Here is a 16,679-nt window from a genome sequence, read left to right as displayed (position 1 = left end):
TTAGATATCCAGGGTAGGGGATTCTTTCTATGCTGGCTTAGCAGGATTCTTGCTAAAACTGGGGCTTTCCAAGCCACACACTGGGCCAGGAATGAGGCAGAGGAGTGACAAAGAGGGCTCAGAGGAGCCTGACCAAAGTTTGGTCAAGGACACAGTCTTTGTCAGAGGTAATGGGAGTTTAAGAACAAAGGACCAAATGAAAAACTGTCTCAGCAGCTGCTTGGCCGGCCTCCCTGAGAAATGCCGCATCCATCACTGTGGCTCTGGTAGTGCCTCCATCGCATCAGTGGTCAGACCCCAGAGCAGGGAGCCCACATGTCCCGCCCTTTTGATGACTCCTCAGCCTTCTTCTTCTCTGTGTTTCAACTGTTCCAATTACTCCTTGGATCAACCAGAACCCCTGGTTGCAAATAACCAGAATCAACTCTGAATAAATGACAGAAGAGGAATCTATCAGAATAATTTAAAACATACAGAGGATAAACAGGAAGACTAGATGATCAGGCTCAGAAATTAGACGGGAACCAAGAGATGCTGGAGGTCAAATATCAGCCAAGAAATGCCACGCTATGTGACACAGTCTCCAGGGGTCCCCTGACTCTGACTGCTGCCTCAGGTACCACCACAAATAGGTTGTAAACACCCTTGACCCTGTACCACTTCCCCCAGATTTTAAGTCCCAAACTAGGGCACCTGACTGAAGGCCCTGGACCAAGGCAGTGGGCACAGGAATGGAGATTACATAGAACTGACAGAGCCTGGCGGCTGAGTAGAAGTGGAGAATAAGACGATCCGAAGGAGATACTCAAATTTCTCATTTGAACAATGTGGTAAGTGGTAAAGCTATTATCTGAGATAAGAAATCAGTGTAGATGAGTAGCTTGGAGGGGAAATTGATGAGCTTCACTTGGGGGTATATTGAATTTGAGGCCTCTAAAAAAATATTCACATGGAAGGAAATGTTCCAATGAAAACTGGGAAATGTAAATCTGTGCTTCATAAAAGAAATAGTGGCTTAACGATATGGATCTAAGAGTCATCAGTGTAAAAATCATAGTGATGTAAATTAGCTCCCCCAAGAAGAAGGTAAGAAGTGAGAGGGGTGACGCAGGGCATGGGGACAGTGAGATTCAGTATGTGAGCTGAGGGAAGGGAATAAATGATAGAAACTGAGAACAGTCAGAAAAGCAGCAGGAAAGCCACGAGAGAGGAATGTACCGGAACTCAGAGCAAGAAAAGTTTCAAGGAAAGAATAAGGAGCCAAGAGTGTCAAAGCTCAATCCAAACGTTCCTCAATGCAGGACTGTGTGAATAAACCATGACCCAGCCATGCAATGGAGTCAAGAGGCATCGGGAAACCTCTATATCCTGCTGTGTGTGAACTCGCAGACACAGGGGAGAAAGGCACAGTGCAGAGCAGTGCGTCGCACCCCATGTTCAGTGTAAACAGAAGGAAATGGGCAGATGCATGTGTGCCCATGTACTTGCTTACATTTTTAAAATCAGACTCTGGAAGAATAAGCCAAAAGCCTAAAATCAAAAAGTTACCTATCAAGGGAGGAGACAACAATGAGAAAAAACTAGAACTCTCTAGTGCTCACTCACTTTACCAGCACACATGTTAAAACTGGAACAATACCAAGAAGATTAGCATGGCCTCTGCACAAGAATGACACGCAAATTCATGAAGTGTTGCATGCTTATATACTAACGAAAGAAAAGATGACACAAACAAATGGAGAGTGACACAACGCTCTTGGTTTCAGAGTCAATATAGTGAAAATGACTATACTACCCAAAGCAATCTACAGATTCAATGCAATCTCTATAAAATTACCAATGGAATTTTTCACAGAATTTGAACCAAAAAAAAAAATTTACAATTCATGTGGAAACGAAAAAAGCCCCAAATAGCCAAAGTAATCTTGAGAAAGAAAAACAGAGTTGGAGAAATCAGGCTCCCTGACTTCAGACTAAACTACAAAGCTACAGTAGGCAAGACAGTGGTACTGGCACAAAAACTGAATAAGACAGAAAAAGACAGAAAGCCCAGAGATAAACTCACACACCTATGGTCACCTGATCTATGACAAAGGAGGCAAGAAGATACAATGGAGAAAAGATAGTCTCTTTAATAATAAGTGGTGCTGGGGAAACCGGTAAAAGAATGCAAAAGAATAAACGTGTATATAAATATACATATATATAAAAGAATATATGTGAAAAAATTAAATTAGATATTCCCTAAGCCCATATATAAAAATAAACTCAAAATGGATTAAAGATCTAAATATAAGGCTGGATACTATAAAACTCTTAGAGGAAAATATAGGCAGAACACTCTTTGATATAAATTGCTGCAAGATCTTTTCTCAATCCACCTCCTAGAGTGATGAAAATAAAAACAAAAATAAACAAATGGGATCTAAATAAAATAAAAGTTTTTGCACAGAAAAGCAAACCATGAACAAAAGAAAAAAGACAACCCTGAGAATGGGAGAAAATATTGCAAATGAAGCAATCAACAAAGAATTACTCTCCAAAATATACAAAGAGCTCATGCATCTCAATATCAAAAAACAAATAACACAATCAAAAAATGGGCAAAAGATCTAAATAGATATTTCGCCTAACAAACAAACAATGGCCAAAAGTCACATGAAGAAGTGCTTAACATCACTAATTATTAGAGAAGTGCAAATCAAAACTACAATGAGATATCACCTCATATCAGTCAGAATAGCTATCCTCAAAAAAATCTACAAATTACAGATGCTGGAGAGGATGTGGAGAAAAGAGAACCCTCCTGCAGTGTTGGTGGGAATATAAATTGATACAGCCAATTAACAGGATGACAGTTCATTAAAAAGCTAAAAACAGAACCACTACGTGACCCAGCAATGCTACTCCTGGGCATATACTCAGAGAAAAACCATATTTCAAAAAGATACATGCACCTCAGTGTTCATTACAGCACTATTAGCAATGGCCAGGACATGGAAGCAACCTAAATGTCCATCAACAGGGGAATGGATAAAGAAGATGTGGTACACAGATTCAATGTTCAGTTCAGTTCAGTTCAGTTCAGTTCAGTCGCTCAGTCACGTCCAACTCTTTGCGACCCCATGAATCGCAGCATGCCAGGCCTCCCTGTCCATCACCATCTCCCGAAGTTCACTCAAACTCATGTCCATCAAGTCGGTGATGCCATCCAGCCATCTCATCCTCTGTCATCCCCTTTTCCTCCTGCCCCCAATCCCTCCCAGCATCACAGTCTTTTCCAGTGAGTCAACTCTTCGCATGAGGTGGCCAAAGTATTGGAGTTTCAGCTTCAGCATCATTCCTTCCAAAGAAAACCCAGGGCTGATCTCCTTTAGAATGGACTGGTTGGATCTCCTTGCAGTCCAAGGGACTCTTCTCCATGTCCTGGCTATTATAAAGAGTGCTGTGATGAACACTGGGGTACACATGGAAGCAACCTAGATGTCCATCAGCAGATGAATGGATAAGAAAGCTGTGGTACATATACACAATGGAGTATTACTCAGCCATTAAAAAGAACACATTTGAATCAGTTCTAATGAGGTGGATGAAACTGGAGCCTATTATATAGAGTAAAGTAAGCCAGAAAGAAAAACACCAGTACAGTATACTAACGCATTTATAAGGAATTTAGAAAGATGGTAACGATAACCCTGTATGGAAGACAGCAAAAGAGACACAGATGTATAGAATAGTCTTTTGGACTCTGTGGGAGAGGGAGAGAGTGGGATGATTTGGGAGAATGGCATTGAAACATGTATAATATCATATATGAAATGAATCGCCAGTCCAGGTTCAATGCAGGATACAGGATTCTTGGGGCTGGTGCACTGGGATGACCCAGAGGGATGGTACGGGGAGGGAGAAGGGAGGGGGTTTCAGGATGGGGAACACATGTATACCTGTGGCGGATTCAGGTTGATGTGTGGCAAAACCAATACAATATTGTAAAGTAATAAACCTCCAATTAAAATAAATTAATTTATATTTTTTAAAAAAGAGTCTTCTCCAACACCACAGTTCAAAAGCATCAATTCTTTGGCACTCAGCTTTCTTCACAGCCCAACTCTCACATCCATACATGACCACTGGAAAAACCAAAACTTTGACTAGATAGACCTTTGTTGGCAAAGTAATGTCTCTGCTATTCAATATGCTATCTAGGTTTGTCACTGATTTTCTTCCAAGGAGCAAGCATCTTTTAATTACATGGCTGCAGTCACCATCCACAGTGATTCTGGAGCCCCAAAAAATAAAGTCTGTCACTGTTTTCATTTTTTCCCCATCTATCAGTCATGAAGTGATGGGACTGGATGCCATGATCTTAGTTTTCTGAATGTTGAGCTTTAAGCCAACTTTTTCACTCTCCTCTTTCACTTTCATCAAGAGGCCCTTTAGTTCTTCTTCACTTTCTGCCATAAGGGTGGTGTCATCTGCATATCTGACGTTATTGATATTTCTCCCAGCAATCTTGATTCCAGCTTGAGCTTCTTCATCCAGCCCAGCATTTCACATGATGTACTCTGCATAGAAGTTAAATAAGCAGGTTGACAATATACCACCTTGATGTACTCCTTTCCCAATTTTGAAGCAGTCCCTTGTTCCATGTCCAGTTCTAACTGTTGCTTCCTAACCTGCATACAGGTTTCTCAGAAGGCAAGCAAGGTGGTCTGGTATTCCCATCCCTTGAAGAATTTTCCACAGTTTGTTGTGATCCACACAGTAAAAGGCTTTGGCATAGTCAATGAAGCAGAAGTAGATGTGTTTCTGGGATTCCCTTGCTTTTTCTATGATCCAACGGATGTTGGCAATTTGATCTCTGGTTCCTCTGCTTTTCTAAGTCCAGCTTGTACATCCGATTGAGAAGTTCACATACTGCTGAAGCCTAGTTTGAAGGATTTTGAGCATGACCTTGCTAGCACGTGAAACGAGTGCAATTGTGTGGTGATTTGAACATTCTTTAGCTTTGCTCTTCTTTGGGACTGGAATGAAAACTGACCTTTTCCAGTCCTGTGGCCACTGCTGAGTTTTCCAAATTTGCTGGCATATTCAGTGCAACATTTTAACAGCATCATCTTTTAGAATATGAAATAGCTCAGTTGAAATTCCATCACCTCCACTAGCTTTGTTCGTAGTAATGCTTCCTAAGGCCCACTTGACTTCACACTCCAGGATATCTTTGGTTGCCATTTCCTCCTCCAAGGGATTTTTCCAGTCCAAAGATCGAACTCATGTCTCCTGCATTAGCAGGTGGATTCTTTACCACTGAGCCCCTGGGAAGCCCTGAGTGAAAAATAGGAAACTAATAATAATAATATTCTATATAGCACACAGAACTCTACTCAATGCTGTGTAATGGACTAAATTGGAAAAGAATATAAAAAAGAATAGATACATGTATAACTGATTCACTTTGTTGTACATCTGAAACTAACACAACATTGGAAATTAACTATATTCTAATAAAAAAATTTTTAATAATTAAGAGGGACAATAACACCAATAAGGTAAACACTAACAACAGTTAACATTAAAGGATATGAGGATAATCTTTGAACTATTCTTGAAATTTCTGTCAGTTTGAAATTATTTCCAAATAAAATAACTTTTAAAGTTTAAAAAAAAAAAACTAGAACTTTCTAAATGCACCATATTTTATAGTCTAGACTTTATCATGGTTCAACACATAATCATAAAACACAGTATATCAAATTGTTTGTAAAAGTAATCTCTAAAAATGGAAAAGAAATTTTAAATTACCCTAACTATGCCTCAAGCTGGTGGTTTAACCACAAACAGAAGAATTATTTTAAAACAACTTTTTTTTCACTGTTTCTAAAGTAGAATCACTTTTATTTTCTCTATCTAAATGTTATTAGCAAATATGTCATTTCAAATACAAAAATAACAGAGTTGCTGATAGATTCGAACATACTTTATGACTATGTTCCTATGCATTTTGCAGACAATTACATAAAACTTGTGAATTCATCTATCATTATTACCAAAATACTGCCAAAAACCAGGCTGTAATTTCTTCAGGTTGAACTAGCTTGGAATTAAATAGACTGTCCAACCATTGTAAAGTAATTTTTCAAAAATTGACATTTTAATTTTCACGAGTTAATTTTCACATTTTTCTGTGTGTCCAAGGTTTCAGAATCATGCACTTGATGAAAGCACCTTTAAAATGGAGTGGTTTTTTTGTGCTTATCTAACCTGGTGGCCCAGTGGTTAAGACACCATGCTTCCACTACAGAGGACATGGGTTCGATCCCTAGTCGGGGAATTAAGATTCTACATGAGCTGCGCCTCCTCCCCAGGCGAAAAACAAAAAATGGTGGACCAAATGACAGAACTGCTTTTGGGTGAGAAGCACTGAACGACACAAAATAAGCTTAACCAGGAATTGACTTTTAACTACAGCTGCTGTTCCAAACATAATTTCCTGAACTAGAAGGAAGCGTGGGTTTTGTTGAGCCTCTTTGGATTCTGGAGGCACAGATCCCATACTGGGGTTCACTTCTGCCACGGACATAGTAACATATAAGGCTTCCAATCAGGGTGTGGCGGGTTGGGGGGTGGTCCCAGAGCAAGATACAGCGCCATCTGGTGGAGCCCCTCCCACCCCCTGACCCAGCTCGAAGTTTTTGGGGAAGATGCTATGTGGTCCGTAGAGCTCTGGGAAGAAAATCACAGCAGAGTTCCCCTGCTCACTTTGGAAATAAGTCTTCTCTTCTTGAAACAGTTCCTGGCTTACTAATGGCCGGTCAGAAACTCCAAGTGACCACAGGACCTGAAATTCCTATCATAAATCCAGTGTTTTCTGATCCTTCAGGTCAAAAATGTGGGATTTTGCATTGACTGTCCAGCAGGTCCTGGTGGCACAGGTAGGTTCCGACAGCAGGGCGTTCACATCCCACCTACACCTGGGCACCCAGGCACTGCCTCATCTCTCCCCACCCAAAGGTGGGGCCTCTTGGGAAGCAAAGGTCACTTTTGCTTCTCCTCCTAAGCATCATGCAACGCATCTGTTCTGCTTCTACTCTTCAGCCTGTAAGGCGGCATCTTACAAGGTTGGTTTCCTCGGAGAACAGATTAGGAAGCTGGCACCTGGAGTTAAGTCAGTTCCTCCCAATGAGGGAGGCAGGCGGTGACCAGCCAGGATGAGAACTCAGGGCTCCTTGTACGCGGTCTTTTTGCACATATGAAGGTAAAGAGTTGGTCTCAGATTTTTCTAGTAAGAAGTGATTCTGCATCCTACCTCAGCCCTTTCCTTAACACTAACCACACCCAGAGAAAGAAAATCTAGCCTCCTGCTGCATTTCAGAACATTATTAAACTTGTAGAGAAACAAAGAAGTCTTGACCACATAATACAAACCTTCTCAGGCGTCCATCTCTTTCACTGCTCTATCCTTAGACGGTTTACCCAGCCTCTTTGAGTTTAATGGGAATTTGTATTCATGTCCAAGGTAATCATGAGCACTTTTAGCCTCATGATTAAAACTTAAAACTCACATTAAGTGAATTAAGTGCTGACAATAATGCTTTTCACAGGAAACGAAAGGTGAGTCATCGAGACATTTCTAAACATGTTACTGCAATTAGTATCATCTGTTGAAGTGACTTCATCACCTATGAAAAGTAGCTGTTTTTCACAGAAAATGTACTGGTCCAATTACATAAAAGTTCACAGTGTGTTCCCAAAAGGGTAATAATATTAAAACTCAAATGCATTTTGCTTCAATTCCTTAACCTTGAGCAGTGTGACACTGAAATATTGGATTGGCCAAAAAGTTTCTTTGGGTCTTTTCCATAAGATGTTACAGAAAACTCCTAAGTTTTTGGCCAACCCAATATTTTTAGGCTTCTCCACAAGATGGGGCTACTCCCCAAGCAATTCTGTTGCTAAGCTTGGGGGGTGTTTGTAAATGTTTGATTATAAAGTGTCGCTCAGGTTAACAGTCTTAATAGGATGACTCATTCACTGCAACTGGGTGCATTCCAGCTCAGTCGTACCCAACTCTGAGGTTCCCTGGACTGCAGCCTGCCAGGCTCCCTTAACCATGGGATTCTCCAGGCAAGAAGACATTAGTAACCCTAACTAAACACCCAGGGCTCACAGGGCTCAGTCTAGCCGCGGAATCCAGCGCAAAGTATCTGAGTCCTGGATCAGATAACCAAATTGAAAACCAAATGTGGTTTTCCAGAAGTCTAACTGTCGCTTGCATTATCTGCCGGAATATGGAAGAGGATTAGATTTATAACCCATAGCAACATTTCTCAAAGCCTCTCCTGCTGTTCCACTTGCATCCACCCCAAAGCTGTCCCTGGATTTCTCACACAGAGACCTTCCACAGCCTTTCTCTCTCCCCTCCTCATTTCCTCTTTCCTGGCTAAATCCTTCAGTTCAGCTCAGTCATGTCCAGCACTTTGCGACGCCATGGACTGCAGCATGCCAGGCCTCCATGTCCATCACCAACTCCCAGAGTTTACCCAAACTCATGTCCATCAAGTCGGTGATGCCATCCAACCATCTCATCTTCTGTCCTCCCCTTCTTCTCCTGCCCCCAATCTTTCCCAGCATCAGGGTCTTTTCCAATGAGTCAGCTCTTCTCATCAGGTGGCCAAAGTATTGGAGTTTCAGCTTCACCATCAGTCCTTCTAAAGAACACCCAGGACTGATCTCCTAACCCTAAATCCTTCCCCCTTTTAAAATAGACAGCTAGTAGTAAGCTACTGTTTAGCACACAAAGCTCAGCTCAGTACTCTGTGATGACCTAGAGGGGTGGGATGGGTGGGGGTGGGAGACTCAAAAAGGAGGGGATATATGTATACATATATGTATGTACTATCTGTACATATATGGCTTATAGATATATATGTGTATATACATTTCTGTGCAGCAGAAACACAACACTATAAAACAATTATACTCCAATAATAAAAGAAAGATGACAGTCAAAGGTAAAAAAAATCCTTCCCACTTTCTTGCCTCTCTGGTTCATAGCCAGACTAGTAGCTCCAAATTCTCCTGTGAAGGTGGGAAAAAATCTCAGACCCTCACATGGAAATCCCAGGTCTCAGCCCAGGTCAAATGGGATTCAGACACATCTGAGCCTATATGGATGTCCGACACGAGCTGGGGAAGTCCTCAGGAAAGCTGATTCCACAAGGATCTTAGGGGTTTTCTTCCCATTATCTTATTTCGGTCAATGGGAAAAAAGAATCTTGTGTAGGGCCGCAGGGGAGAACCAGGGAGGGAAGAACAGACAGGCAGCTCTTCCAGATGATGCTTCAGGCCCTGAATCATGGCTCAGGGCTGAGTCTCAGGGGAAGGGGCCTCCCACAAGCTCCAGGGGAAATCTGTGAGAACTGGGGAGAGAGGAGGTGCAGCTTTAATGCTCCTGGGGCCAAGCACCATCCTTCATGAGAGGAGGGTATCAACTCCTTTCCCCACTGATGGATAGTGAGTTTTACGTCAATGTGGCAACACATGGTACCCAAATACTTGGTCAAATGCTAGTCTAGATGTCGCTGTGAAGCTATCTCTTCGATAAGATTAACAAATTAATCAATAGACTCTGAATAAAGCAGATTACCCTCCATAAGGTCCATGGGCCTCATCCAATCAGATGAAGGCTCTAAGAGACAAAGGAGGGAGATTTTCCCTGAGGAAGAGGGAGCCTTTCCTCGGCAGAGACAGGAGTCCGGGAGAGAGATTTGCCAGTCCTGGCTCTTGCCCTTTTCTCAGATCCAGTCCCCTTTCTGCCCACGCTGTGACTCCCCAGGGCCACCCTGGCCACTCTGGCCCCTTCTGCTTCCTCTGGTTTCGTTGGTTTAGGTTTCTGCAACCAGAAAGATCCTAATCAACACATGATTAGGAATGATAAGAAATTCTGCAGGAAGCATTTACTAGAAAATATATTTAAATCCTCAGTGGCTCAGTGGTAAAGAATCTGCCTGCAAGTGCAAAAGACACGGGTTCGATCCCTGGGTAGGGAAGATGACCTGAAGAACAAAATGGCAATCTGCTCCAGTATTCTTGCCTGGGAAATCCCATGAACAGAAGAGCCTGGTGGGCTACTAGTCCACGGGGTCACCACAGAGTCGGACACGGCTTAGTGACTGAAAAACAACAATACTAGTGAAAATCCATGACCAATATCTATGGAGTTCCCTGATGGGCTCCTGTGAGCAGGGACTGGGGTAAAAACTACACAAGATCACCGCACCCCACGCTTCCCTGCACCACCTCTCATGCGTTCAGCCTCACCTGTCTCTGCAGCCCTGGACCACTGTCCTGCCCCCACCGTGGCTCTGAGACATCTCTGGGTGAGCACTGACCACCTTCACACACACACAGCCCACAGCAGCTCTGACTTCATTTCTGGCCGGTGTGCCTCTCACTTCCTGCCTGGGGTTCCCTGTTGCCACGAGATACCTGGAATCGGCTTGTCACCCGAACTGCACAACCAGAAGAGCAAAGGAATTCATGTCAGTGAAGCAAACGCTCACCAGCGGAAAAGTGTAACATGAGATAAGCTCTCCCTCTCCCCCCACCCCACTTCCCCACCCCTCCACCCACCCCTACCTCCCACTGCTGCATGACTCTAGGTTCAGGCTGCCTCGTGGCAGACAGTCCCACCAGACTTTACCTGGAAATAATTTGGGACTTACTAAATTACACACGTTCCTATTGGTTTTCTGGCTTCCCAGGTGGCGCTAATGGTAAAGAACCCACCTGCCAATGCAGGAGACCTAAGAGATGCAATTCGACCCCTGGGTCGGGAAGATCCCCTGGTGGAGGGCATGGCACCCCACTCCAGTATTATTGCCTGGAGAATCCCAAGGACAGAGGAGCCTCGCAGGCTACAGTCCGTACGTTCACACAGTCAGACACGACTGAAGCAACTTAGCATGCATGCATGCATGCATTGGTCTTCTCTCTTTCCCTGCCTCACTCCACTTTCTCTTCACACTTGCTTTCCTGGGATTGCGCTCCCAAGTTACTTGGTAACACAAATCCACAGCCGGGCTCTGCATTTTTTAGAGAAGCCATTCCAAGATGTTCTTGCTTTAAATGAGGTCTACGATCAAGTTGGACTTCCCTTGTGGTTCAGTTGGTAAAGAATCCCCCTGTAATGTGGGAGACCTGGGTTCGATCCCTGGGTTGGGAAGATCCCCTGGAGAAGGGAAAGGCTACCCACTCCAGAATTCTGGCCTGGAGAATTCCATGGACTGCATAGTCCATGGGGTCGCAAGGAGGTGGACACGGCTGAGCACCATTCACAACATGGTCAGGTTAGAAGCTGAATATGGTGGAGACGAAAAATCCCTAGTTTCCTTTTAGGGTAACTGAAGCTGCAATAGGACACAACTGGATACAAGACATATAAAGCAATTCATCCCCCAACAAGTGGGCTACACTGAGCGCTGCTGTAGGAAGGTATCAGCAACCGACTTCTCACACGAGAGAATGAAAGAAAGGGCCTATTAGCAAATGATGAAGTTTAATGCCTCATTATCCACCAAATATGAGAGAATTTAATAGGATGCTTCAGTGGGAGTTCTCAAATAATGACTGCTTTTGCCTGGAGTGAAAAATGAACAGTGGTAAGCCTGTCTGTCACCGGAAAACAAAATCAAGAGAGGACAAATTCAAGGAAGCTACTTCCTGGGAAGCCACTAGGTGGCGAGCTTAACCATCTTTTGGATTCTTGACCCAATCACTCCAGCATTGGCTCAACTGTTCTTACTCTGATAAGAATTTGTTAGTTGACAAAGATCTTTTGTACTTGCAATAATCTGAGTGCAAGGACCCTCTAAATTTAAAAAGTTGAGAATTATTTTATTATAGATAATATATTATATATTATATTAGTATATGATATACATATTTATATTTATATAAACATTGAATCATAATAAATATATATCATATTAATAATATATTATACAATTATATAATAACCTAATTATATTACATATAAATTACATTATATTTGAATATATAATTATATTACATTAATTATAATATCATTATATAAATAACATGTTATATTGTATAATAACACATAATAAAACAATTCTCAATTTCTCTCAACTCAGTCGTGTCTGACTCTTTGTGGCCCCACAGACTGTAGCCCACCAGGCTCCTCTGTCCCTGTGGATTCTCCAGGCAAGAATACTAGAGTGGGTTGCCATGCCCTCTTCCAGGGGATCTTCCCAACCCAGGGACTGAACCCAGGCCTCCTACACTGCAGGCAGATTCTTTACCAACTGAGCCACCAGGGAAGCCGTAGGTAATATAAAGGCCAGATAAATGTAAAGCATAGAGACCATCTTAGTTGACTGTTGGCTGTGTGTATTTTCTTCTTGCTGCTCCTTTAGCTTCCTGCTCTCAAGAGGGAAGCATTATTACGGTGTCTGATGAGGCCTTTGGCTTTGTTCTACTTTGAAAGGATATGGGTGTCTGGGTTTTTTTTGTAATACTCTAATTTTATTGGAGTCCAGTTGATCTCCAATGCTGTGTTAGTTTCCAGTGTACAGCAAAGTGATTCAGTTACGCAAACACATATATTCGCTCTCTTTTAGATTCTTTCCTCACAGAGGTCATCGCAGAATATTGGGTAGGGTTCCTTGTGCGATACAGCAGGTCCTTGTTGGGTTATCTATCTTATACATAGCAGGGTGTATATGTTTATCCCAAGTTCCTGATATACCTCTCCGTGCCTGCCACATTTCCCCTTTGGTAAGCATGTTTGTTTCCAATATCTATAAGTTCGCTTCTGTTTTGTAAATAGCTCATTTGCATCTTTTTTCTAAATTAAATTCCACATATAAGGGATATCATATGATATTTGTCTTTCTCTGTCTGACTTAGTATGATAATTTCTAGGTCCTCTATGTTGCTGAAAATGGTATTATTTCATTCATTTTTATGGCTGAATAATATTCTAAACACCAGAAATGTAAATACAGGCCACAAGGACTAGAGACTGAGCCTAATTAGCTCAATCAGACAAGACCTGAAATCAAGGGGGGGAAAAGTGGAAAAGTTTTAAAACCCAAACTGCTGGGACGGCTCCCTCAGCCAAGCCTTACAGGTAGTAAGTCTTAGTCATCTGAGGAAGTAACCTTGATGTATTCCAACTGTTCTTTGTAAACTAGTATCCGCCTGCCAACCCAGGAGACACAGGTTTGATCCCTGGGTTGGGAAGCCCCCCTGGAATAGGAAATGGCAAGAAAATTCCCAGAAAATTCCATGAATAGAGGAGCCTAGCAGGCTACAGTCCATAGGGTTGCAAAACGGTTGGACACAACTTAGCAACTAAACAATTGTGAGATTGACTAAGCAACAAAGCAACTTAGCAACTACCAATTTTTCACTGCATATATGTACCAGATCCTCTTTATGCATTAGGTGTTTGCTGTTTAAACAAGGTGTTTTGATAACCAAAAAATCTCCTTAAAAGCATTTCTCAAGTGAAACCAGGGCAGAAATGGACGCCTGAAGATACAGAAAGGGCAAGGTGGAGGGAGGGGGGATTGGAGGACGTGATGCTTGCAGATGGGAGCAGAGGCACAGGGGTATTGTCATAACAATGACATATACAAGCAAATGTATGTATTGTTGTTGTTCAGTCGCTCAGCCATGTCTGGCTCTCTGTGACCCCATGGTCTGCAGCACACCAGGCTTCCCTGTCCGTCACTAACTCCCGGAGCTTGCTCAAACTCATGTCCATTGAGTCAGTGATGCCCTCCAACCATCTCATCCTCTGTCATCCCCTTCTCCTGCCCTCAATCTTTCCCAGCATCAGGATCTTTTCCAATGAGTCAGTTCTTCACATCAGGTGGCCAAAGTATTGGAGCTTCAGCTTCAGCATCAGTCCTTTCAATGAATATTCAGGGTTGATTTCCTTTAGGATTAATTGGTTTGATCTCCTTGCTGTCCAATGGACTCTCAAGAGTCTTCTCCAACATCACAGTGCAAAAGCATCAATTCTTCGACACTCAGCTTTCTTTACCGTCCAACTCTCACATCCATAACCATAGCTTTGACTAGACAGACCTTTGTCAGCAAAGTAATGTCTCTGATTTTTAATATGCTGCCTAGGTTGGTCATAGCTTTTCTTCCAAGGAGCAAGCATCTTTTAATTTCATGGCTGCGGTCACCATCTGCAGTGATTTTGGAGCCCAGGAAAATAAAATCTGTCACTATTTCCATTGTTTCCCCATCTATTTGCCAAGAAGTAATGGGAGCAGATGCTATGGTCTTAGTTTTTTGAACGTTGAGTTTTAAGCCAGCTTTTTCACTCTCCTCTTTCACAATACATATATATTGTTGTGTATATATATAAATTATTAACATAGGAAATACTTTGCAAAACCTTCATAGCCTCACAGTAAGGGATTTGTAAAATAAATTACTGTAGAGATATTCAATGTATTAAAAATCATGTTCAAGAGACATTTTAATGAAATTGAAACACTTATGAGGTGCTGTAAAATGACCAAAATCAGGCTCCAAAAGAGTAGGAATCAATTTTTGTAAAAAAAAAAAAATGTATTTAATAAAAACTAAAGTGTATATACATGTATGTGGGGAGAGAGGGAGATTATTTCTGAGACTGAGAGGCTGGCTTACTTATTTTTATGTTCTTTTTGCTTCTTGCGTTTCCTAGGTTTACCTCTTTCTTATTTCCATTTTAATTGCTAGCATTATTCTCCACCTGGCCCTGTTCTAAGCACTTTTAAATATCAGCTCACTGGATATTCACAACATGCTTAGGAAGTAGTCACTGTTACTTTCCCGATTTTTATAGGTTAAAACATTGATGCCCAGGGATGTCCACTTACCTACTGGAGGTTGAGGCAGGAGACAGAAGCCCTCCCCACCCCCCAGGATAAAGCAATTTGAGTTCATTCACCATGGACTGAAACTCCAAAATATCAATAGCAGGATAATCAAGAGGCTGGTCAGGGCCCAGATAAAAGATAAGAGACCACATATTTCTTATTCTCTAAATCAAGGAAACCCTTGCAACTAGAAAGTTCCTTGGCGGTCAAAAAAGGAGGGGGTTCCACCCCATAGTAAGTGATGTCAACTACCCATAGGCCTCTCGTGGGATCCATCTTGACTGAGAGATGTCTTCATGCACACACACGGGAGGATCCTGAGATAAACCACACACAGACACAGAACCAGACAAATCAAAGCGACTGGCCAAAGGACATCGGAAGAAATTCCCCATAAAAGCAATTTAAAATACCACAAGGGCACGACACTCTCTCTGAGCCTCCTCATCTGTCTATCCACACGTAAGGAGCTCTTTTCCTTCCAATAAACCCTTACTTGTCTCACTCCTTTCCATCACTGTGGGAATTCTTTCTCACAAAGCCGAAGGGCCAGGGTCTGGTCACCGACCACTAGTCTAGTGGCTAGGATTCAGAGCTGTCACTCAGTCTTGTGAGCCGGCCTCAATCTCTGGCTGGGGAACCGATGTCCAGCTTCAAGTTGCTGCAGGCCGAGGCCACCTGAGATCAAGGTCACACAACTGAGATCAAGGTCACTCAACTGATGAGCGTGGGAGCCAGGATTCAGACCCAGGAAATCTGACTCCAGATTCTGGGTTACTAAATTAATATTTTTAAAAGAGGGAGAGGGCTTCCCTAGCGGCTCCGTCGTAAGGAATCCGCCTGCCAATGCAGGGACGTGGGTTCAATACCTGGTCGGGGAAGATCCCACAACTAACTGTGTGTGCCATAGCTACTGGAGCGCACATGCTCTGTGGTGAGAGAAGCCGCTGCAACAAGCCCTCGCATCGCAAGGAAGAGCCCCCGCTCACCACAACTGGAGAAAGCCTTCGAGCAGCAACAAAGACCCAGCCCTGCCATAAACAAATGAATGTTAAAAAAGAGGAAAAAATAAACAGAGAGAGAAAGGATAAAGAAAAAGGAAGGAAGCAAAGAAGGAAGAGAGGAAATTGCCTCAAGGGAACAATATACATTTGCTTTAAAAAAAAAAAATAGAAAGAAACCTTTGAAAATCATTTAATGCCTCCGAAATTATATTTTTAAAAGAAATTTGGTTTTTTAAAAGGCAAAGAGAAAATGTAAAAACAGGTAACAAACACTGAATTGGCTAATCCCTAATAAATTAACTGCAGGAATCCAGAATCATGCAAACAAAGTGGTTTAAATAAGAGGCTCTTCTTCCCCGCCCCCCACCCCCTGAATACTTGGTGCTATAGCTCCCCTCTCAGAGCACAATCCATTTCAAAGGGCTGGATTTACCTCTCTGCCTTGGACAAGTCTGGACTTTGCCTCTCCAGAGCATGCCTCAACGTGACCAGCATGAAAGTCATCTGTTTGTGTTTTTTGAACCAAGTTAAAAAAAAAAAAAAAAAAACTAGTAAAACGGTGGGGGGGGGAGCGTAACACCCAAGCAGAAAGTATGTGTGTGCTGTGCTTAGCCACTCATGTCTGACTCTGTGACCCACCCTGGACTGTAGCGCACCAGGCTCCTCTGTCCATGGGATTCTCCAGGCAAGAATACTTGAGTGGATTGCCATTTCCTCTCCCAGGGGATCTTCCTGACCCAAGGATCGAACCTGCCTCTCTTGTGTCTCC

General features: G+C 42.6%; 1 protein-coding gene and 1 non-coding gene across 2 annotated transcripts in view; one reads left to right on the top strand and one right to left on the bottom strand.

Moving 5' to 3' along the window:
- The window catches only part of DNAH5 (dynein axonemal heavy chain 5), a 313,711-nt gene that overhangs the window by 283,329 nt on the left and 13,703 nt on the right, over positions 1 to 16,679 (bottom strand). The window lies entirely within an intron of this gene.
- Positions 1,594 to 1,704, top strand: LOC114118793 (U6 spliceosomal RNA). Its single transcript, XR_003591956.1, has one exon. It is a non-coding gene; the product is annotated as a U6 spliceosomal RNA (small nuclear RNA).

This window comes from Ovis aries, chromosome 16 (assembly GCF_016772045.2).
Source record: "Ovis aries strain OAR_USU_Benz2616 breed Rambouillet chromosome 16, ARS-UI_Ramb_v3.0, whole genome shotgun sequence".
Lineage (NCBI taxonomy): Eukaryota > Metazoa > Chordata > Mammalia > Artiodactyla > Bovidae > Ovis > Ovis aries.
Note: the sequence above shows the minus strand (reverse complement) of the source record. Positions and strands in the feature narration are given on the sequence as shown.